Raw genomic sequence first — 23,314 nt, forward strand, 5'->3', positions numbered from 1 at the left:
GCATCTCAGCAAAAATTCCAGTGAAATGGCTGAAATAATTGATGATGAATTTTACTAGTTTGAATGCAAAGCTGGTTTAATGTTAAACCAGGCTATAGCATGGCTATCATTATGCCATAATAATGGGAGACTGACTTTTCTTTTTGAAACAAATCTAAGGATATAACAAGTATCCCATCCTTGCAAAGTGATGCAAAGAACATTCAAATGATGTCTCTTTTTAAAACTAAAATATCAACCATAAAACAAACCAAATGCAAAGGCCAAAAAGATCAATAACTTGATGTTATATTCAAGTCCTTCTAAAAAAATATATCATTGGAAAAACTAACCAGCACTGAGAGGCTAAATCCTACTGTAAAAACAGCTTAACCTCTAAATCACAAACCATATCCAAGCCTCCAAATCACAAGCTCTCGAGTGCCTCAACTTAGCCACCAATCATTACAAGGCCTCCCTTGTGAGGAGTGGATTAATGACTGGAAACTGAGCATGTTTCTAAATGTAGCATTCTGTGCATGCTTTCTCTGTTGCTTCAGATGGGTGACCAAACTCTAAACAAATGCTCTGACGTGCGAGCAATTAGTTGCAATACCAATCAATTATAAAAAGGCAACAAAAATAGTAAGTAAATTAGGGCCAGAAACAGTGATGAATCGGATTGGGGCACATTGATTTAGCTAGTATACGGAGGTGATCAGTAAAAGTTCAAGCTCAACAAAGGTTTCCATGCAGTGATATAAATCATAGGAATAATTATCTCTCAGTGGTGACACGACTTTAAGTAGTGGACTTTCACAAGGCAAATCCTTATAGGAATCATGGATATATTTAAGCTCTGCAGCCTCATCTATATAAAGAAGACTAGTTCAAGCACTTAATGGCAAAAGTATTTGGAAAAAGGACTTGACCCTCTTTCTGCAATGCTAATTTCCAGTGAAGAGGCTAATGGAAACAATAGAGGGAAATAACACAGATTCATCTATTTAAAAAATATATTTCCATATGAAACAGAACACTGAAAATCGGTGAAGAGATTTATATTAATAAAAAAATAACATTTTATCTGCCTTGAGGAGGTAGTGATTTGTAGGATTTTGAAATTTAATTACAATACTGCAGTGGCACCTGGTGAACCTTGACCTACACAAACAATGTGCTTAAGTGAACCTTCTCTTCACACTTATACCTGCAGGGTCTTGGATCAACCTCTAGAAAGGCATGTTTTTTACACTTTGTTGTGTCCATAAAAAATAAAGATATTAAACTAATATATTGATAAATACATCAACATTGTCTTGAATTATTCACTCACAGGTCATTTTACACTGGATTTAATCTTCCTCCACCTTTAATAAGTGTTACCACATTTATGCCGAGTTCCATCCTACCATGCTTTCTTTAATGTGAAATATTTTACTGGGTTTTAATTATAAAGATCTGATGCAGATCACCTGTCTGATTGCTTAAATGGGTCTTCTGGTATAACTTACTTCTGTCCGTTTCTGTTTGGGCACATATAATGAAATGTTAGCGTGTGCATATTATTACATTTTGGATAAGCACTTATCCATTGATAATACAAAGGCATCAGGCTCACAGGGCACATTTCCATGAGCGAATCATTAACAAATCTGTCCAGCTCTTTACACCAGAGCAACACAGGAGGGAGATGAAAAAAGAGTGAGAAAAGAGACGAGACTGCTGAAGTCTCAGACTGAAAGGTTGTAAATTAGTGAACATAACATTTGGGGCAATCATCTAGCAGATTCAAGTACGTTCTGAATTTACATTGGGGCCTTACATGCAAGGGCACATGTAAGAAAGCTAAAACTTCCAAAAAGCTGATTCTGAGAAAGCTTTAAATCGTCATGCTATTCTCACAGTGATCTGGCCACTGCAACATTTTTTGGCCCTGTTAGCAGTTGCATTCTCTTAGCTTCCAAACAACTGAGTAGAGTTTTAGAGGAAAGCACATTTCTATATATACTGTTATACACATTGCAAAAAGAAGGTGGAGTCCTCCTTCCTCTGTTTTTGCCATTAAGTGCCTGACCTAGTCTCTCTTCTCTGTGCATATAAAATAACAAACATATATTACATTACATTATTGGCATTTAGCAGACACCAGAGCGACTTACACAGGTTACAGGTATTTACAATGGTATCCATTTATACAGCTGGATATTTATTGAGGCAATTGTGGGTTAAGTACCTTGCCCAAGGGTACAGCAGCAGTGTCCCAGCGGGGACTGAACCAGCAACCTTTCGGTTATGAGTCCTGCTCCTTAACCACTATGCTACACTGCTATATATATAAGTGCAAACAAAACAACATCAATAAAACTGTAATTTTGAAAAGGTGTCTATTTTTAGATACCTCTGTCATTGTTATTAATCCCACATCACCACTTAGACCTCCAAGAACATAAACTGCACACAATTATGAGCCTGAAAGAAGGTAACCAAAAAGAATTGTTTTTTTTTTTTTTTTCAACAGAACAAATATTAAATTTAACCTTGAATGTTATTGGTCTGGGACTTCATCCCTGTCTGAACTCACAGGAACTTTACTGTTTTGTCCTCAGTTATTCTAAAATTTTGAATAGCTATTATGAGGGGGAAAAACACACACACACACACACACACACACACACACACACACACACACACACACACACACACACACAAACGCAAAGACATAATGATAATAATATTGATTTGTATTATATATTATTGTGTGTGTGTGTGTGTGTGTATAAATTCCATTCCAAACAACAGTTCCCTTTTAACAACACTTAGTGGTTCTGCCATCTGCTGTCAGACTGTGAACTGCTAGCCAGCTAACGGTGACAATCATCACCCATTAACACAGTTCACCGGCTACCACGAAGAATGCCATTGCTGTAACAGCATTTTAGTGTGCAAGTAAAAGCATTCATCAACGAATTTGACCTCTCAGACGATTAACAGCAACTTCACCTCAAGACACGCTACCGTGAACTCACACTGCAAATGATCGGAGAAATAAGGCATTAACAGATGGACACCTACCACCCACAAGTCTGTCACGTCTGGGTTGTTATCACATTACCGGAGATTCCAGCATGCATTCACAGAGATAAAACCATACACTTAAGACAAAATTAAGATGAAAATCAAATGCATTTCATAAGAATCTATAACATCAAAGCAATTCAGTAGGACATTGCTATCAAAGTAATTAGCTTAATTTTTAACAGCCCACTACCTTGTATTGCTAACAGCACAGTTGCCTTATAGGCATGTCCCATTTGCCAAGGCTGGCCTAAACCCTTTGGCAGCTAAGTCACTGGAGTACATTGAATTGCATTGTCACTGATACAACTCTGTCAGACCTCTCTTATCAGTTAAGGCATTCAACCATGATCAGCCATGATCATCAACCATGGTCATCTGCCATGAAGCTGTATGAAGCATAAGAGAACAGGACCTTTGAAGGGTGGAGATGTCAAAATAAGTTCCTTCTCTGAGTTCATATAATTTAAGTAGTTTTCTTTTGTGATGCAAAATTCATATGGTAAAAATGCAGCGCTAACATGCATTAAATAAATTACATGAGCCGATAACTGAATTATATACTGTCATATTAAAGTAACATATTGTGCTAATTGTGTCCATTTACAGCACTGTTCTGTCTCCATCCAAGAATCAGAGGCACAATTGCTGGATAATTTTCAACCACTTAATGTTTTCAATTGCATTTTAACAGTTCAGTTCAATATATGGAGAGCAGCGCCAATTCAATGTATGACATATCCTCAATTCTGTATTGGCTTTGTTCGTTTTTCTGTGGATTCATGTTCATATTTGGGAAAGTAATCATGTTTAATCAATGGATTACACATTGCAAATTTTCTTCTCATTGATCACACTTCATAAAAATATTTATTGATTTTAAACAGCACCACAATCAGTCACTGACTGAATCTGTTTTTTGGTGTCCTCATAGATGCTGATATAGTCAATTGGGTGATTTGCAAATGTATAAATAAAGTGTGTGAAATCAATTTCCACCATATGCATTTGCCAAATTTCTGCAGCGGTTAAATCGTGTCTAAATACTTCTGGGAATATGCTGATGGACTCCCGAGAGAGGAATAACCCTGCAAAAAGATTGTATCTTCCAGTTTTTCTCTAAAGTAATTCATGAATGAGAACAGAAAATAAATTTTAATAGCAAATTGATTTTTTATGTGAGCAAGCTCTAGTTGTGTTGCAAATATATTATTAAATACCCAAATAGACTATATTCCGACAAACTGAATATTTCACAAACATTTCTAACAATACAAAGACATTTACTGTTTACAAAAAAAAAATGATGTGCAATGTGGTAATACAAACTATTACTCTAATGAAGTTAAAACAAAAACAGACCACTACAGATGTCACCAGTGAATTACAATTGGAGAAGTATAGATTAGGATGTCAGGAGATTGACAAGTCTTTACCATGTACCATCACAATGAAATTAAATTAAGACATCTTCTTCATTAAAATGAGAACCATCCCCTGTGTCCTACTAGTCGGTAGGATTTCCAGTGAATAGCAGCCTTGCTTAGAGAGTTCTATTACTGTCACTTAGACTCATAATATGTATTTCATGTTTATGAAATATTACAGTTTTTGTTGTGCAGTTTGCATCTCTCTTCAAGGGGCACTGTGTGAGCATGATTCTAAATGTGGTGCTTACAGCAGAAGCTAAAAATGAATCACTGACTTAAGTATAATCCCAAATATGGCCTCATACAGTGAATTCATATTTGACAAGGTACAGTATATATATACTGACATGAAACACTTTTCTGTGTTAGCTAGCTGGCAACTACATTTTGAAAATAATATGCTGAAATAACATGAGTTGTCTGGACTTGCTATCTGGAAACACATCTGGTTGCATAAATAAGTGACAGCATTGAACTCATATCATAACTTAACATCTGCCATTGTCTTTATGTTTACACCAGATACAAATAATAAAAACAGTAAACCTTTGACATTATCATTGTGTTTATAATTCATCATTGCTTCTTTGCCTTTCTATATCAGCCTGTACCTGGTCTTACTAAATAATGTATGAACCTCACCAAACACCAAAGAAACCACAGTGCAACCACAAGCAAATTCCCTTACATAAAATGTAAGCTCCTGAGTCTAACTACTCATCAAAGACCAATAATAATGTTATGTCAGCAAAAAAAATTAAAAAATACATAGAGAGGTGGGACTAAAGTTAGGTCCATCAAATTAATTGCTATATGTTAGCTATTGTCTGGTAGCTGGTAAGAAAATTTGATGTACATTGTATTGAATACTGTATTAATCAGCAGCATCATAGAGATGCCTACCTACCAGTTCCCTCCCAAAATCCATTTTTGATGGATAGATGTGCAGTAATATTTTAGACAAAACTTTTGGAGTTATAATGCATGACTTTCTCAAAACATGATAACACTCTCTTCAGGGGAATCATATACTTACTGCTGGCTTTTGGTTTCTAGAACCTATTCCTGTAAGTGGTTTCTTATTACTAATTAGAGTTAAGTACCAAAGATTTGGCAGGAATTAAAGTCACTGAATGAAAGCAATGCACCCTTAAGAATATTACTGTTCTAATTTACAACAGCGGATTATGGTAATATAATTATATCTCACACGGTCCCTCCTTCCCTAAATGCCTTGCATTACCTGCTTCCAAGCTGTAATTAAAATAGTACAGTCAGTGATGAAATCACTTCTTTCACACTGCCTGATCTCCTTTAGTGAAAGGAATTCTTCATACGTGCCCACTGAAACAAACTATTTGTTGAACATTCCATGTGTGTGTGTATGAAATATATAATTACATGCCAGTGTTTCTTTGCATTCATTTGAATGTTTCATTTGAATTGTTTGAGCTTGTGTTTGGCCCATTCTAAAGTTTAAATATGCAGGTACAGTATGATATCCTCACATATCTTGGTTTGGAATAAAGAGATAATTAAGAATTATTATTTTACATTAGAATTTAAATGTAATTACTTAATAGTTTTGCTTTTGTAGAATTATTAGAATTATTATTTTGTAGAATTTACATAGATCGATACAATATTTTTTTTTCTCTTCAGTTACATGGGAAGTTGTATGCATTTGACATTCCAATACTGACATGAACAAAATGTTCACCTACAGTTCTTATAGAACACATCAAACACTCACCTATGGCTGGCTGATAGGTCATGACTATGCAAATGAATATTGATTGCCTAAAAGGCGTTCAACTACCCAACTTGATGTCACAACTGAACCCCTTACAGGAGATGTTTGTCCAACATCAACATATTGACATTTGTGTCTGTTTAATGCACACATATTTTATAAATGCCTTACTTTATGGTGTCCAATTCAGAACACTGTCAGCTGTCGGTGTCAGACCAACTTGAATTTTCATATTTTGACAGCAATAGTGATGTCAGGTGAGTTGAACATGCACCAGAGTCACAATGATGTGTGTCAATCACTGAAACCAGAGTGTCAGCATCACTCTCTCCTGTGCCAGTCAGAATTCAGTCACTGGGAGTTACAGTCAACTCAACACTGTGTTACTCTAATGACACCTAGAAAACAACCTATACCACCACCCACCTGGGGCATACAGAACCAAACCCCCCATTAGATGCAACACAACATTTCTGCACCTTTCATAGCTTAAACTGGGCAACTCCATCACCTCTCATCATCTAACTGACAGTGTGGAAATAAAGTCGTAACCTTGAATAAACCTACTGTAGGACAGCCCTGCAGTCTCACCTCCTGGGACTTGAATATGCCCCAGCAAGGTAGTGTCTACTGGGGCAGAAGTCTTCACATACCATCCATGGACTTGCAGCTCTCAGTGCTGCCCTTGACATGATAAGTTGATGTCTATGGCTAAAAAACAACTGAGAACCTGCCCTTTCTGTCTGGCATCCCACCCCACCAGCTGAGACAGGAGACTTCATCCTAGCTGGTAATGTTCAAAGCCTCCAGCAGTCCATTTCGGCCGCTCAAAGACAAGATTCAAACACTGCCATCACAAGTTGTTCATCATAGCAGCTGAGCTTTGAAGGCCATGAAGACAGGAACAACTGGGTCTTGAGTGAGTGGAGGATAACATTCCACTCTTGTGGATGACAACAGCTCTGATCTGCATCACACCTATAGGCAGCAGATTTCCACAAAAGGAGTTTTTTTCCTGAAACGTTCAAGATCCAGTGTTCTGTTTTAGAATCCCAGTATGAAGAGGTGGCTTCTTGCCACCACTGCGGTCTGTGAATAGTACAGTTGGGGTCAATGCCATTTCAATTCAGTCTATTCAGGAAGTTAATTGAAATATAATTGATGAATTGCACATTTTCATCATTTTACTTCAGATTAAATTTAAATTCATTTTGTTGAACTGACTGAACTGAAATGGAATTAAAGGCTGGTCATCCCTCAGTCTCAACACCGCATTCTGGCTGAAACGGCTTTGAACTGTGTGTATTAGTGTCTTTCAGCAGCAAGTACACAAACAGAAAATCAAACAGAAAAATATCCGGAGCCCCTAACTCATTTATGACAGGTTGCAAGACACAGGATCAATTCACAAGTTTTATTTTAATTTTGGTCTTATTCTTCACACTGTGGGACTGTGGAGCCTTTAATGTAAGTATTGTTAGAAATACTTAAGGGACCAGACTCCCACATGCCGCCAAACACTTTTGGCTTCAGGCCCCTTCACTTGTAATTAACACCTTTTTTCCAATTGGACGTGTTCATGTTTTACCAAGTTTAGGACAAAATAACAAGGGAATAGAGATGCTAAAGAACTACACATACATACATACATACATACATGTAGCCTATTTGGTGGTTTGGACTAGTTTGGTGAAACCTAGATTTATGTGTTGTGATGTCATGTTGGTAAAATAATATACACTGAGAGAAGATAATAAAGAACACCTTGGCAAATGATTAGTATTACAAAAGTTCCTTGCCAATGAAGACTTATAAGTGCTGTCAAAATGCTTCTCTATTTGGGCTCCCCAGTAGTTCAGCGGTTAATGGCAGTTGCCTTAAGCCCAGGTTAGACCCCAGCCATATCATCAGCTGACAGTCACCAGGAACCCACAGCGGTGGAACCAAGCCAGGGTCACCTCATGTCACTGCTTTCAGGCACCCTGCAAGTTGCTCCAGTGATGAGAGTGGAGCAGCGCCTACCCACAAATGAGTTCCCACTCCACTGCAGTGTGCTGTGTGACTTGTGTATGCTGTGTAATTATGAAAAAATAGGGTTGCATAAAGGGGTAGAAGCATAAAAAATATTTATCTACGTGCCTTTAATTCAAGATTTGAATGATGTGTACCCTAGTAAAAGAGACTTTTCTGTACTGATACAGCGGACTGATGCACTGTTCCAGACAACAGTACTTTGACACCCATTTTTTGAAGGACTTGAGACTGTGGTAGAGTTGACTTTCGGGGACAACGGTAGCAAGAATACAATGTCTACATAGAATTTACCATATTTCACCATTGTAGCTACAGTCTGCCAGTTTGCGTAAGCAAAAGCTGCAGCAATACTACTAATACTAATTTATGCCATGTAACAATTAGCATTACTATTTTGAATATTAAGTATGAGGCACAGCATTCATCGAACAGTGAAAATCTGTAAGAGTACCCGTTGTCTCATAATCAAGTTAGAAAGAAAAAGAACGGCAATTTAACAAGAAAAAACACACAACCCTGAGGGTGGGACAGCATGGATGAAAATGTATTCAATGAGAGTGAGAGCAGGTGTATAGAGATATCAACTTAACAAAATTAGGGCAACACACAAAAGTTCCTTCAGGCCAGGCATATCTTAATATTAATGTCTATAGCTGTGTAATTTATTTAACATTCATGCTCATTATTCATTCATTACAAAGTCACATTCATGTATAAAGCTGTAGGTTTTTAAGATACTGTATTAACCTGATGAGAAAAAAACAAAAACCTAAAGAAACTGTAAGTAATATGCAAACACGAATATAATGTCTATTCCTTGCTCTAAGGAAAACAAGACAATTTCTATTTTACTGATTGAATATCAAGGATTTACAATCTGGTATATTTAAACATCAGCAAAAGATAATACAAGATAAATAAGTGGCAAAAATGTAAATGGTTGAACTCTCGCATTATTGAGATAATGTACAGTGCCATAAATGTCAATGTCAGAAGTCATAGTCAATGATTTTAAGGTATGCATGCACACTTCTTAAAAAATTATGTACTACAGTATATTGCTATTACTATTATTATGATTGTCTAGTTACCAACAATGTTGCTGTTACACAAGACCAGAGGGATGTAAGTGTGGGGTCCGAATGAACGTATCTTAGAAAACGAGACCCACCCTCACTTTGTACAAAACACACTCATTTTGGGCAAACTCTGCCCCAACCACACAGCTTAAGTGGCCCAATGCACCTAGTAGAAACAGACCTGTGAAACTTTCCACAGCAGCACTTATGTGGTGTTTACATGCATGTATCTCAAATATGATTTGGCCCCTAAATGGTTGAGACTGGCTGTTGAAATGGTTAGGGATGACTGTCCACTAAAATATACCTGTGCAAATCAACCTATTCAAGTCCACTGTCAATTTAAATGGCTTGCATGGTCCCTGCCAATTCAAGTGCATAATGTGCATTCAAAAAATGAAAGCAATGACTCTTAAAAGAAAAATCTAAACCAAAGCCTTACATTCAACCCATATCAAGTTTGCAAATGTTCATTCCTTCAGGCTATCCATGACACATAAAATAGGATACATCTGCACATCTGAAAAAAGGTCAGGCTTTTATAATAGAAATCATGGTGAGAATAAATCTGATATAAATTAGATTTGGCAAAGGTCAATACTTGCTCTGTCATCTAAACAGTTCATAAAACATTGCTAAACTATTCTGACAATTGGGAGGATATGTCAGCTTTGATGATCCCCCATGGTCAGCCTGATCATAAATGGTGCTCAAATAAACTCATTCTTGATTTTATTGCTTGACCCAGAGGAAAATCAGGGTTGACAAACTGTATCAAATAATAATTTAAAAATTCTGTACGATAAAAGCCTTCCACCATGCCCCGCCTGTCCTTTCTTGATAACTTGAGGAGAAAGGACACATGTTCTCTTCATCATGATCAGAAGTATCTTGCACAGGACACAAGCAGGAATGTTCTTCCTCTGTCAGACCACTGTTGAACAATTACCACATTTGTTGGTTTTATTTTTCCATTTGTAGGTTTTATTTTTCCACTTGTCAAGTGATTTTAAGTGTTTGACGTTAAATTCCATAGTAATACATTCTGTGCAGAGAACCTGACACTACACATGTATTTCATAAAATATACTTGAAGCTACTAAGGCATTAGTATGACACGTTGTATGAAATTGAAGTGTCCTTGGGTTAATAATTCTAAAATGACATACAGTGTTTCACAGTTCTGATTAGAATGTTTATTTAACAGCTATGGCATGATATAAGATTCAGTTAGAAAGCTTGTTATTGTCAGAGTGGTAAAAATGATCAGCAAGAGCATATCAAATGTTATCAAGATGAGAATTTTTAAAAGTGAATTAAAACCTCTATGAGCATTCATTTTATTCTGTTGTTCAGAAAGACTGAAAATGTAGCTTTTTGCATACATGAGCCACATGTTAAAATAAATTACATCAATAAATTACATCTTAAATATAAAACAGCAGTATTCATAAAGAAGATTTATATTAATAAATCAGTGGCTATACTTTTGGAAATGGCCAAAAGTAATTTTCATGTTTTCCCCTCCAACTTAAAATTGATGTTTGTTTGTTTTTACCAAAATTGTAGATTGGGAATGCTGATTAAATTAAACACGATACTACTTATAATATTGCAAGATATTCTCTCTTTTTCCACTAAATTGTGATGTTCTATTCAGCTGCAGGCATGTTATTTTGTAAATGATGTCCAAAACATATCTTATCCTACATATCTTCCCAAGTGTTCATTTTACATTTTACATATACTACACTGAACACAGTTCTTACCCTGACAACGGCCACCGCAAATTCTTCTTGAACAAATTACAGCGCAGCAGTCCAAATGCCAGCTAAGCTGTTGACTGTATTGTTACTGGAACACATACAAGCCTGCTCCACCTCAGAGATTCACTGTATGCAAGTGCATTTCAGCTGACTGGTTACAGCTCTAGTCTGTGACTTTTCTCTGTGCTTCACTCTGAGCATCTGCTGTCACCCCTAGGTAAAAACGAGAGCCATAAATTAGTCAGCATGAAGCAGTTGCTAATAGGACACCGAAACCCTCCGCCGACCCACAAGCCAGTACGCAGAAGGGAAGAAAGATAAGATCTGGTTATCAAGTTTTATCTTTTACCCTCATGATAATCAAAAACTCCTTTACGTGTCCCATTTTTCTTTAATCTTATTTTATTTTATTTTATTTTTAAGAGAACACTTGACAGGATTGAACAGCAGGTACTGCTGGCTGTTCTTGTTCTCTTGTTCTTGCATAATTAATAAATTGCTGCTTTCTGATTCCCTCACTGCTCAAGAACTGCATGCATGTCTGTGTGCATTTGTCTTGCTATGAATATTATCTAACTACTTTTGGTATTGTTAGTTTTTTTTTGTTCTTTTTTCAAACAGCACAACACAACTCTTAAATTTGAGAAATATATGGAGAGAATTTGACAAATCTTAGCAAATTTACATATCTGTCATCAGAACGTGACATCCATTCCACCCACACATAAGTGTACATACTGCCTGCTTTCATTCGAAACTAAGCAATCTAACCTCAAGTCTAACCCAAATACCTTGACATAACATGCAGTTCATTGTAACTTCTTTAGAATGTTTTATGTGATATCACTTAAGTTTGTAAAGCCGTTGGGTTAAAGGTGACTTGAGAAAAAGCTGGCTAATTATTTTTTATCATCGTAAAGAATCATAAATTTAATGGAGTTAGATGGACAGAAAGCCTTAAGCACAGATTTTTTTGGAATGAAATAAAAAAGCGTATGATTGGCATCGTCTGTAATGGAGGTGAGAGGGGGCTCTTCTGCCTTAGCTGCTGGCACACTTTGCAACTATTGGGAAGCTTGGAAGATTTTTAGGTCCGTGGCTCAACAGCCTCGCATAGAAGCACATCCTCCTTCAGACCACTGATAATCAACCAAGATGCTGACTGTTACATTCACACAGCCATGGATCCACCTGGTGATCCCATTCCTATGCATCTTTATTTGTGCTTCTATTTATTTATTTTTTTAAATCATTTTTATTCATTTATTTTTTAATCATCTTATTTTAACTACGGAGTGGGGAAATAAATGGTCATTGGTCAAATCCACCTCCTGCTGATTGTGTTTCTTGTCCAGTCACCACCCAGCATGCAGGCCACCCCTGCTGCACCATCAAACATGTGCCGCATGATAAGAAAATGCTTATGTGGAATAACAACACAAAATAAAAAGCATAATGGCTAGACAACATCAATAGCAACAGCTCACATTCAGACAGCACTGAACTGATACCAGCATGTTCAAACATGTCGCCATGTGGAAATGCTGCAATGACCTGACTGGGAAAAGATGATCTAACGTTCTCTGTCAGAGCCAAGACAGCAGATGGAACCAAAAATAATACCGTGCCACATTTGTCATGCTGGAGGAACTGTTTTTTGAAAGAGTCCATTTTTCTCAATCAAAGGACCCTTTAAAGCATTTCAGCACAACATTTGACCAGTTATCACCCAGTTACCTAACATGTTTTAGATTTTGAGACATAGGCCACTTGTAAGGATGACTCTACTTGTGGTCTTTAGGAAATAGTTTACACAATAACTGTTTACATCCTAAATGGTCCATTCTGTCATATCTACTGTATATATAAGGTACTTGCAACTTAAAAAGCCTCGAAAGACTGTAGGATAAATCGAAGACTGGGACATCCTGACACTTGTTTTCTGAAGAGGGTTCAATTCTCACATATCGATCTGAGTTCTGAAGTGAGGAACAAGAGTTGCAGGACTCTTTTAGGCAAAGTTACCATATGCTGTTACCGACTGAAGGATGCATCCCTCTCCAGGCAAAGAAACAACATATCATATTCAGAGTGACATCGTCTCAGATAAAGCTAAAGATGAGCCATCTGTTAAATCTGTACAGAAACAGCAGCTCCAATTCCTGAGACTTGCATGACTCAAACCATCTGATGAACATGGAGAGAGAGAGAGAGAGATAGAGAGGCAGTGAAAGCAGACTGACGCTGTCATTATATCCCCTAATCCAAAATACTGCTAATTTATTCATGCAGGCCAGTGGGTTTGCGGGCGTGCATGTGGGCCGTCGTGCATACATTGCTGGTCAACATTACATAAATGTTTCCTCATTAGCATGAAGAAATAATATAGCCACTCTTCATCACTGTATTACCCTCATTCACCATTATGGCAACATTTTCCTAATATCCTCTCATTAAAAATGCGTAGACTGAACAGTTGAGATGCTCTGTGTTTGCAAGGAAGATGCCATCTCAAATCTGAGAAAATGGGTTCTTCATTAGTTGTGTGGGAAGCACCATTTACTCTTTTAAGAGTGATCTGAAAGACTATATACATAAATCTATGTTCAAAACCAAAATGGTCATTTGACACACTGATTCTAAAAAAGCAATTTGGTAAAAAAATATATATATGGTTATACATTTATCCAGTAGTTATCTTCCCATAATAATTCTTGCTTTAAGAGCAATGAGTAAATATTTTCTTGTTTTCTTCTGAAAGGACGATCAAGCTTATCCTCTCTACATGTAAAGTCAGCATCTGAATGACTACCCATGAGATAAAATATATAAATAACAGACACAAAGCTCATCATAATAAAAGGTTATATTTTCACTACAGAGGGAACAGAGATGAACCCTCTGTGCGGTCTCCCTGCAGCTCACAGCCCCTGTGCCTTTTCAAATATAATGAACTGATTGTGATTCATTATTTTTGTTATTTGGAGAATATTGGACATAGCCCTTCTGAATATTGGTAATTTCTTGTTTAAAACAAATGCTGCAGTGCCAAGAGTCAAGCTATCTAAAGTGTCTGTTTGATTTGTTGTATCACAGCGGTAGAAGAGCAAGGAAAAGATTGCACACTGAAGTATCAACAAAAGAAGGACCCTGAGAATTGATGAAAACCCAATGCTCAATTATCACCTGGACTAGATGAATCATTATAGGAAATTTTCAGTGTTAGGGTTTAATGTGGGAAAAGTGCAGAACCCCTTTATGCATTTGTAATGACTAACTGAAAAAGGGGAAAAAAAAGCTGTGGCGTGGACTCAGAGAGTGATTTTAAAGTTCTTAAATGACTGGAGATTAGGAAATGCAAACACAAGCAACACCGAGTCTGGAATCTGGAATTAAATCCAAACTTTGACCCCCCTCAGCTCACCTAAATTACCAGTGTGCTGCTGTTGAAGAGTTTTCTTGCCACCAATCCAAGATAACAAAAGAACTCAACACAGGTTTTTTGTGTCTTTTCCTCTGCAAAAAGATTTTGCTTACCATGCCTGGTATCTTAAATGTAGATCGCAAGAAAATATTTGCCAAAGATTCTTATTCATTACGAAACATTCCCATGATAAAGCGTTTAATGTACATTATGTAAATTCATACTTCAACTCAATATACTTCATACTATAACTCAATATATTTATTTTATAAAACAAAATCTGTGGTCTTCATATATGTATCATGGTAACCTTTACCCTTCAATGCAGAGAAAATGGCATAAAAAAGAAAGTGGTCCAACAAGTAAAGGAGGCTCTTCTTTTTATATTGTAGATTCCTGAACCTTAAAAATATCCTGCAGATTCCTGGCAAGACGTTTGACAGATTTTACTTTCCAGCAAAGCTCACAGTAAATGTCCATCTGTTTGCTTCCCCTGGGTACTTATTATTCTCAGCTATCCAGGGGTTTTTCCTGCGTGAAGCCAACTTCAGCTCTCATCCATGCTACCCAAACCTCAGCCACTCACAGGGTCCATGCTGATATCAGTATTTCCACCACACACTTTCTTTTCCAGGAAGATTCCAGTAATCAAACGGTATAGCATTACATTAAGATTATTAAATTAACACATTCAACTGAAAGGCTGTGTGAATCTCACCAGTAAAACAACTTCTGAGATAAATGGGCACATACTGCTTTTTAATCACTGGCCGTTTACACCTTACGCTGCAACAACCCCAAGGCTAAGATGATTTATTTTTCCCAGACCATGTTCAGTAGCTATTGGAAGTAACACCATCCCAAAATAAAGCTCTGTTAATATGGCTTGTGAGGCTTGCTCCAAGATATTGATTCATGTCCAGGATCTGTATGACTCTTGGTGATCAGCTGGCCCAAAACAAACCAGAATGCAGGCTGCATTAATTGCTTCACCCAGGTAAGAGGCATTATTATCACAGTTTGAGTAAATCGTGGCTTTGAAGGCGTTTCTGCTTGTCAACATACTCATTTTTTTTTTTGCCAAATGAGCTGCCAGCCACTATGCTGGCTAACAAGCACAACAACTGATTTTCAAATTATTTTCAAACTGCACTCCTAAGATGCGCGGCTGGTGTTAGTTTACAGGGCGGGAGCTAGAGAATTTTCTCTGATATTAAAACAACTATTCTGAAAAATAAGGCTTTGCAAAAGAATAATGTTTGAAACAGAAGCATGATTGCCTCGGGGACATCACCTTTTTGTCTCACGGTGGAGGGAAACAGTGGAGTAGGTGTGAGGAGGGTGAAGTGCTAGAATTGCCACACACTGCAGACAGAATCATTTTTCAGCGAGGCGCAGGGCCTCATTTCCGTGTTATGCAGACACTGCTCCCTTTCTTAAGTCAACACTGCCGCTGATTCTTTGAACAATCTAGGCCATTTGCCTCTCATTTAAATAAAATTCAAATTTAAGGCACGGAGCACAGAAATAGCAAACTGTGTGTTCGGCTTCTCACATCTGGGAATAGGAAATTGCAAGGAGCACTGCACACCTTACTTCACAAAACAATAGCATCCTTGTACTACTTTCCTTCCATTACTGATTCAGAATTTTGGTCCAAAATTCAGTCCATTATAATCAGTAACTTTCGTAGTATATTACAGAAAATGAGAAGTCATTCTTACCTTTCAGATGTTTGGTCACATCTACTGGGAAGAAAAAAAAAAAACGTCAGCAAATTATAATGTACAGAAATTCAACTTCAAAGCAGGGTAAGCCTGTCACCCAACACTGAAAAATGACAGCGTCTCAGACATTGCGCAGACTGTGGGTTAAGAATAGTTCCTGTCAAGGGGGACTGTAATTTATTAAACAAGGGACAGAAAATGTCTGAGAATTCTCCCTTGAGGATTCAAAGTTTGTGTGAGTTGCATTAATATTTGTCAAAGTTTCCTCCCATTTCGATTAAAAAAAAAAAAAAAGTCAGCCTAGGCCATCTATTACAGCGACCCTTCATTTCACTCTAAGCATTACAAACAATATCCTGGCAAAAATAATTCAGTCAAAGCTAAAGCTTTTCATCAACAACTGGTCTCATACAAACATTCAAGTTAATATTTGTTTCATTTCAACAAATGATTTAAGTTTGGCCTTGATTTCTGATGAACATTCCCTTTGTATCTACATTAGGTCATCCATTGACAGAGACATTAGGTCATCCCTTGAGCCAGGCAAAGATAAACTGTTTGAGATAAAGCTTGGGTATTTCCCCTGCTCTCTTTCATTACAGTATCTTGACATTAATGCCAGCAGAGATATATGACCAGGGATATTACAGCAAAAAGCAGCACTCTTTTCAGCCACTAGTGAACAACCAATGAAAACTGACAAAGCTGAAAAAATGTAAGTTTCTTACACACCCCTCCTTTATCCTATAAACAGCATTCGTCAGCAATTACATTCTTATAGAGGTTCAAAATGAAACAATAAAATAAGAAAATAAAGTCAACTAGAAACAACTTTGACAAAAATAGTCTGAATGGTTTGGAGGTATCATCGCTTACAGAGACATCCTGCTAAGCAAGTATAATTTGCCAGTAATATGATTTATTACAGATGATGTCTTTCTTCTGCATCCATCTGCATTTCACTGTATGTGATCTCCAGGGAACAGCCAGGAGGAAACGTGACTACCATGCTAAGAAGAATATGCTCACTCAGGAATATATCATCTGTAGGTTATGAAAATGAGGAAAATGGCTGATTAATAAGTTCAATAAACAATGTAGCTGTTTTATTAGCCATTCCCATGTATATGCATTATGCACAAAGAAAAAAAAAACAGAAACAGAAACAGATGACTGGATATACCAAACTACATAACAATGTACAGTGCTGTGCACTAACAAAATGTATGGTTTCTTAGATTATTGATTTTCTGAAGGGTCACCCTAGACATCAAAGAATCTCGGCTGCAGCACTCAGCCCAGGGGAGAGTGAAGGATCTAGGTGCCAAATCTCAAAGACAAAGCTAACACCTGGTCTCCCTAATGGGTGTGGAGGTGAGTACAGAGCTGTAAGAACTTGGTTTAGAAAAGAAAGTGAAGCAGAATGGAGTGAAAAAAGAAAGCATTGAGGAAATAATGGGGTTATATTATATTCTATTGTGAAAGCTGTATAGATTTTAGCAGTGTATCACTGACTACTGTAATCTGCTGCTCTGAGTATTGTCAGCTGTCTTCTACACCATGCCTACCATGTATTCATTTTATTGGAATTTAAGCTAAGTCATGTGAAAAGCCTTACCAGTGTAAACCCTTTCTACAAAACCTTAGTAAAACTGGGATCTGTGATCATACATCTAGTTGTTTCAGTTGTTGACAGGTACTCACAATGTGCACACAATAAAAAAATCTAATGATAAATGATTTGGTCAAAACTCTAATGGCTATCTTTTTCATTTCAAAAACCATGAAAAGCTCCATAGTGTACCTATTGAATACTTTAATCATCCCATGGCATTTACAGAAAAACATCCCAAAATTAGACCCCAGGCATTTGCTCTTAATTGGACCCCCCACACACACTTAATGATGGGCCTAAGCACTGGATGTGGTGCAATTGCACCCATTGTTGTGAACTACATGAAATATGGCACATTTGTGCAGGTCTGTAGGATATGTCACCTTTCATAATTTACTCGGAATAGAAGTTTTCATAATAAAGGACAATGAATCCAGCTTATTACTGTTATTGCTTTATTCCCAGAAAAATGGCCTCTAGTATACCCTTAAATTCATACATTAGGAGTGGGAATTGACAATTGCCCAACATCAAGGGGACAGTTCGAGGTAGGGTGGTTCAGTATCAGCCCTCAAATAAGAGGGGAAAAGCAAAGTAGACTTTCCACTAGGAATTTTTCAAAAAAAGCACTCCACAAACCACCGCAGCCTCATTTGAAATCGATCTCCCACACAGGAGGTGGTAAGCGTGCATCTAATTGCTGTTTCAGTCTGCCATAGACATCAAAAGAAATATAAATAATAGCACTAAAAATGATAAATGAAACCGCATTATGCTCGCAATTAGCCAGTTTCAATGTATTTATTAATAAATGGATCCTACATTACTGACTGGACAATTAAGGCACATTTATGTGACTGCTTCTTCACCAAATATGTCCATTGCCAAAACTGCAGTGCATTACATTTTATTTAAATCTTTATGCTGCAGTGCCATTTTCAGGTAAAGGCAACCAGAATTAATAGGAATAGGTTTGTGGTAAAGGCTAAGGTAAAGATCCCTACTGCTCATGATTTTAAGGTGTGTTAAACAGTTACCCTTTTACATAGCTCTATCACCTCTCACTCTCACATGGCAGGATCACTGACAGAAGACTTCAGGGCTTACTGGGGGGGGGGGGGGGGGGGGGGGGGGGGGGGGTGTCCAAAGTATTGTAAGATGCTCTTTAATATCTTTAAATTATTACACATCATTATTACATATCATGTTGTTACTGACTTGATATAAGCATTAACATAAACTAGTTATAACCGTTTATTTATGTTTTTTATTGGTATCCTCAGATCTACTAAACAAACAGTCTGAGTACTGCTAGATGCCAAGGTGGTGTCTACCGATTTAAACAATTTAAACCTTCTCCATTTTGCAACCTTTACAGTATTTACAGTACTTACGTTTGAAAAGTGGATTGAGGTTGAATTTAAAAAGCTTTGCATCTGAAAGTACACGGCACACTTTTACATAACTTTGAATAATGAATAATACAGTAACCTACCGCAATGAGATGCCTCATGCCCTGCCTGAAGCTCATCACGCCACACTCAGCCCTTAGAGTTTAAAGCCTATGGATTGCTTTGAACGTTATATTTCCTGGGAGGTACAGCATGACACTGGCTGATGAATGCTATTATAGAGAACAGTGTAGTGTACTTGAAGCACAGGGTGACTAATATATAAAGAGGGAGGGTGGCACATTTAGATGGATATGGCAAATGTCATTTTAGATTTTAATTTCCTATAACATTTTTCATGTTCGAAAAAAAGCTATGCGAGCCACTTCACTGAAATTTCAGAAGCCTCAAAGATAGAGTTGACTTTGCTTTAAAAAAAATTCTCCATGCTCTTTTTCCTGTTTCCTCTCTTTGAGATTTAGGAGACTCCCAGTAGCCTCCACAGCCCTCCAGCACTTCTCTTGCCAACACAAACAGCCTAATCCACTTAACCCTGCACTTTGCTACACAGTATACCTCGCTGATTTGATTTACTGAGCCATCTCCACATTTTACTGCATGACCTATCACACTCATTCAGTCTACCCCATAGCAGCTCACTTGTTTGTTTTTTTTTACCATGCTGTTAACTTACTGCGATGTTAGCATGGCCCTCTTCATAGTGTTCGCTTTAGTGGCACATGGCTGCAGTGTAATTTGTTGCCACATACGTTCATGTATTACCCTGAAGTGGTGCCATTTATTTAATAGAAAATCAACTACAGTAAAATGGGATGGCAAGGGGCTATGCAGCTAGGTTCTGTTGTATAATTTAGCCTGTCGAAAAGGTGGGTTACTCGTGTGGTTATTTGACTGAATCAACAGAATAGAATCAGAGCAGCTGCTTAAGAATGCCCTACATTTTTTTGGCAATTAGCAAGACTTTGTATCATCTCACTGCTAACTGTTTCAACGCAAGCTGAGGATGGAAATATAAAAAGTGTACAGCAATGAATGGTCTTGTATGGTGCAGAATTCATCATCAGTGCTGATACACTGTATTCTCTACTACCAGATTGAGAGCATATTTAAAGACAATCCATTCCAAAGTAGCAATTAAAGAAATGAATAATTGAATTTTGAGGTACTGAATGAATGAGTACTACATTTTTTGCATAAATAATGGCATCAAAGTAAATTAAAAGAAATCAAAAGTAAATTAAAGATGTTAATTGCATAATGCAAGGTATTTCAGTTGCACTAATGCGAGGGAATGCAACATGTTGCGTGACACATACTGTATTAGTGTGAAAAGCAAAAGCACATAATCTCACAAAAGCTTATATTCTTGTATTTAAGAGAAAACGGCTTAATTGAGAATGATCTGATGAAAGGGAGAAAGGTTTTCTACATTATTTTACAATATTATTTAAAAGCATTTAAAAATATGTATATCCTGTGGATTAATATAGTTAGATTTACAGAAATGCAGACATACTGTATGTCAGTTACATTTTACAATAAGTTGCACTATAGCAGTGTAGTTACACTGTTATTAACATTTCAGCGTAGTAACATACATGCAATGGCATGTAATACCACTCTTGTTACATGATTATTTACAGGACGTTTATTATAATTATTATTATTATTATTATTATTGTATGGTTTGTATATTATATATTTTTGTAAATTACTGCCTTTTGTGATATATTGCAATATATTTTTGGTTTGTATTAATATATATATTTTTATTGGCTATGTATTCTTGGACTAAACTTTTTTTCAATACATTACAATATATTTAATTTTATATGGGAATCAACAGAGTAGAGTGAACACTTTGAAAGAGAACCACAGTTACAAGTATTCAAAGGTTAGGATAAAACACAGGATTTATTAGCTTGCATGCACACCTTACAAGATTCCAGATGAAGGGGTGAAGAAACTTCAAAGCACCCTCAACCTCCATCTTCAATGATATCTGAAAATTGTTCCACAGAAAGCTAAATAAACTTAAAGTGCTTTCTCTGTATTACTCCAAACACATGGGTGATGATTATCAATCATAATGAAATGTTGCTATCCATTAGCAAAGGCTTGCTTACTGTACTATACTGTATACCATTACAATACTGTGTAACAGAAAGACCAACTCCAAATCTCCCCGGCAGCTCCTATCTGACCTGCCCTCCTAGAGTACATATGAATACAGGGAACCCTGCAGGCATGTGATAATTTCAGAAGGGCTGCCTTGATACCTCAAGACCTTGTGTGTGGTGTCTCCTGAAGGGCTGATGGGAAAAAGGAGCTAAGATGTTCAGCAAATGGTTCTCTTTTTTCCTGAAGGAAAATGCTTTTAGTGCTGTTGGTTTGGTCAAAGAGCTGAATTAATTTCTCCAGAATTTGTGAGCTTTGCTTTGATTGAGAAAAGCAACAGCAACCAAACCTATCCATCTATCTATCTACCTACCTACATATCTCTAAATACAGACATATATACAGAGAGAGAGAAAGAGAGAGATTTACAGGGCATTGCATACAGCTGAGAAGTCAGATGATCTGGAGGTTAGCCCTTCCTTTTAATATTGCCAAAGCGCTCCCTTTGAAAACTCATTAAAGTGACCCCTCTGCCATCTGTGAGAGGCAGGGAATAGCAGAGAAAGATGGAAATTCTGAGAGAGACAGAATAAATGTCGACCTAGCTGAAGAATGACCATATAATGTATAAATATATAAATATCCATTCAGGGGGTAGACAAAATAATGGCAACAATATACGAATATGTATTAACTTATAAGGAGTTGAGCCACCCTTCACCTTCAGAACAGCTTCAGTCTTTCTTGGAATCCTGTTATACACCTTTTGAACTACTTCTACTAAGTTCTAGTTAATACTTCTAACTGGACCATTCTTCAAGAAGGAAAACCTACAGTTCTTTGAGAGACAAAGGAGGTGAAAATATACTCTATTATATTATGCCTTCTATTACTTGCCATAAAGATTCAATGATGTTTGGATCTGGGGATTGGAAAGGTCATGGAAGGTGTTTGACTTCACCCAGGTTTTCATGAAACCACCCTTGAATTTGTTTGGCACTGCATATGGGGGCATTAGCATCTTGGGATATGGAAACATTTCGAGGAAACAATATTTCATAAGATGCACCTAGCTGCAGAAAATGGCTTTGAAGTCTTTGGCTGTAATTCTGTCTCCAAGATGGCCCATACCATAAATGATCCACCACCATATTTAACAGCTGGAAACAGGCAATTTGGGCACTATTTGATTTTTTTCTAATTATTCACTTTTTAATGTGTAGATGACTTTTATAGCAGAAACATACTGTTGATATGAAACAAATGTGCAGACTCAAATGTGCAATATAATCACTTCAAAATAGTCATTTCTTCACAGTGAACATAAAAAAATAAAATTCTATTTTACATTATTTCAGTCACATTCACATTCCATTTTTTAACTGGAAAACTAAATATAGCCTATATTATGTTCATTCATTTGCCTTCATTGATTTATTTGTCTTTGTAATTATAGATGGATTGCATATTAAAAAGCTAATGTTAAAAAAGCTAATCTTGTTGCTGCTTTAAGCCCTTTAACTTGGTTTTATTTAATGTGTTATATTTTCAATTCACAAAAGGTCTCTGTTGAAGTGCTTTACTCTTATAGTTACAACATTAACCAAATTGAATATCCAGCAAAACTGTGCAGTATAGGCACAGTGTGCACCTACATTTTCTGACACGATGAAATTGTATGAGAGCTGGAGATCGGACGGAAACATGAAGTACAAGCCATTCATATAACATTCAAAGTTCATGGTCAGGTGAAGTGTATTCATTTTGAAAAACGATGTCAGTTATCCGATGAGTCACAAAGTAGTATGCATTAGTCTATTGGCCTAACTGCATCTGCCCATGCCTGTTAACCATCATCATCACCAACGCAAGCATCCCTCATACGAGCAGGAATTTATG

At 36.9% G+C, this 23,314-nt stretch overlaps 1 protein-coding gene across 11 annotated transcripts in view; it reads right to left on the reverse strand.

The window, feature by feature from the left end:
- LOC118793016 (receptor-type tyrosine-protein phosphatase delta-like) overlaps nucleotides 1-23,314 on the reverse strand; it is a 387,427-nt gene that overhangs the window by 283,510 nt on the left and 80,603 nt on the right. For all 11 annotated transcript variants that reach the window (XM_036550950.1, XM_036550955.1, XM_036550949.1 and 8 more), the window contains exon 3: nucleotides 16,268-16,288. The gene's annotated coding sequence lies outside the window, so the exon portion shown is untranslated. The remainder of the gene's footprint in view (nucleotides 1-16,267; nucleotides 16,289-23,314) is intronic.

This window comes from Megalops cyprinoides, chromosome 18 (genome assembly GCF_013368585.1).
Source record: "Megalops cyprinoides isolate fMegCyp1 chromosome 18, fMegCyp1.pri, whole genome shotgun sequence".
Classification (NCBI taxonomy): domain Eukaryota; kingdom Metazoa; phylum Chordata; class Actinopteri; order Elopiformes; family Megalopidae; genus Megalops; species Megalops cyprinoides.